This window comes from Gossypium raimondii, chromosome 9 (genome assembly GCF_025698545.1).
Source record: "Gossypium raimondii isolate GPD5lz chromosome 9, ASM2569854v1, whole genome shotgun sequence".
In the NCBI taxonomy this organism is placed as follows: Eukaryota; Viridiplantae; Streptophyta; class Magnoliopsida; order Malvales; family Malvaceae; genus Gossypium; species Gossypium raimondii.
In genome coordinates, this window is record NC_068573.1 from 24554099 (window position 1) to 24556813 (window position 2715).

At 33.8% G+C, this 2715-nt stretch overlaps 1 non-coding gene across 1 annotated transcript; it reads right to left on the bottom strand.

Moving 5' to 3' along the window:
• Positions 1–1444: 1444 nt before the first annotated feature.
• Positions 1445–1550, bottom strand: LOC128032957 (small nucleolar RNA R71). Its single transcript, XR_008189295.1, has one exon. It is a non-coding gene; the product is annotated as a small nucleolar RNA R71 (small nucleolar RNA).
• Between the last annotated feature and the right edge of the window lie 1165 nt (positions 1551–2715).

Consider the following 2715-nt stretch of genomic DNA (forward strand, 5'->3'; position numbering starts at 1 on the left):
ATTCGTGTTAGATTGATTCCATTCTGTCCAATTAAATTATTATAATCGTGTTCATGTTGTAATTAGGCCTTGGTAGTTTGTTCAATTAAATAAAATCATGCCTATGTTATACTTGCATTATAATTGTAAGGTAACAAATGAATTAATTATTAATCATGTTGAAATTATAATTAATTGACACAGTATTTAATTGGTGCATGTTTAATCTTTTAAGGTAGTTGAAGGTTAAATTAGCGATGGTATTAAACGGTACATTAGTTTTGCATAACTTGCAAGATTATTGTGATTAAATTGTTTTAATGTAGAAATATATTGTTACCTCACTTAATATTATAGTTGCTTATGAAATTGATTAATTGTTTGAATTGACATAGTAATATATTCAAGAGATTAATTGGTTTAGTAAGTTTGTATGTGCATTAGTTAGCAAAATACCAAGTTACCGTGAAATTATTGGTAACAACATGAACATGAGTTTAGTAATTTAAGTTAAAGAATGTAATTGATCTAACACAATTATGTCATATTGGTTAAAACTCATATTTTAGAAATCGTGCATTGGAGCTTTTGCTTATTATTTTTCTTAGTTAATTTATTTTTAGTTTTTATTAAAAACTTATTCAAATCATCATATTTTCCCATTACCAAAGTGTTTGATTTACATTTCGTAAATATTTTTTCTTTCACAGTCCCTATGGGTACGATAACTCAATATTTACTTGTCACTTTATTACTTGATAACAATTGTGTACACTTGCATATTTTCGTCGTTCCAAGTTTTTGGCACTGTTGCCGGGGACTGTTTTAAAAGACATTATTTGTGAAATTGTTAATTTTGAATTTTGGATTATTTTTCTATTTAATTTTAATTTAATTATTTTTCTATAATTGTTTTAGGTGTTTATGAGTATTGATCGAATTATTGACTTACTTATTGTAGACCCTGAAATTGAAAAGACTTTTCGACAACGAAGAAGATAAGTAGTTCAGAGAAGGGTCGAAGAGATGAACTCTGAAAATCAGAATCAAGGAAACAGAGAAAATTATGTTGAAAATGCTATCATTATTGTTGATGATAGGGATAGAGCTCTAAGACAGTATGTCATGCCATTGTTTCATGAGCTTAATCCAGGCATTAGGAGAATTGAAACCGAGGCACAACAATTCTAGCTGAAGCCACTGATGTTCCAGATGCTTCAGACAGTGGGCCAATTCAGTCTGACTGAGGATCCTCATCTTCTCCTCAGATTGTTTATGAAGGTGAGTGATTCCTTCAAGTCAGTTGGAGTACCCGAAGATGTACTAAGATTAAAATTGTTCCCATATTCACTAAGGGATAGAGCTCGAGCTTGGTTGAATTCAATGTCACCAGATTCTATTACCACATGACAAGAAGTAGCAGAAAGATTCCTTATGAAGTATTTCCCACCTAGCAAGAATGCTAAGTTGCAGAATGATATCACTACTTTCCAACAAATATAAGATAAGACATTGTATGAGGCATGAGAAAGGTTTAAAGAACTATTACGAAGATGCCTTCATCACGGAATCCCTCATTTCATCCAATTAGAGATGTTCTATAGCGGTCTCAATGCTGACAAGAGGATGGTAGTAGACACTTCTGCTAGCGGTGCTCTCTTTTTTAAGTCTTATAATGAGACTTATGAAATTATTGAGAGGATTTCCAGCAACAATTATCAATGGCCAACCAATTGATTAGCGCCAGGAAAATGAGTCACAGTAATACATGAAGTGGATGCTCTCACTTCACTCGCATCCCGGGTATCCTCAATATCCTCAATGCTTGAAAACTTCACTACTAATGGGTTTAATAATTTTGCAGCTCAGCCATTGAATCAATTAAAAAATGTAGCCTATGTTTATTGTGAGGAATGACATTTGTTCAAAGAATGTCTTTCAAACCTAGACTGAGTTTATTACATGGGTAACCAGAACCAGAATCGAGGAAGGCAAGGACCACAACCAATTTTTATAACCCATAATGGTGAAACTACCCTAATTTTTCTTAGAGTAACCAATGAGCTGGACCCAGTAAGTTCAACCCACTTATGAACAACGTAGATCAACCCAGCCACCTGTATTTACCCAACAAGTTCAGAAACTAACTCAAGCTGAACCTTCCAATAGCCTAAAGAACCTATTTAAGACATATATGGCAAAGAATGATGCCACTTTAAGGAATTTGGAAAATCAAGTGGGTCAACTTGCTACTGAACTTAGGAACTGACCACAAGGTGCTTTGCTTAGTGATACGGAGAATCCAAAAAATTCAGGGAAAGAGCATTGTAAAGCATTGACTCTGAGAAGTGGAAAGACATTAAGCCCAAGACTGTTGAAGTTGAAGAAGAGCAAGTTGATGCTCGAGGTAAAGTGGAAGTTCAATCAAGTGTTGAAAATCCAACTTCACTAGAACTAGAATCTACAGAATCTGATAAGGTAACTTCTAACCCAGTCAATTATGATAAACTGACAACTTCGTTAGATGTAGAATTGCCACAAAAGACGAACTAGCCAATTCAAGTTAAGAATCCTCTACCACCCTACCCTCAAAGACTCAAGCAACTTCACATTAACATTTCATTGGTAGAAGCATTTAAGCAGATGCCAAATTACGTCAAATTCATGAAGGGTATCTTGCCTAAGAAATGGAGACTTGGAGAATTTGAGATGGTAGCTCTAACAAAATAATGTAGT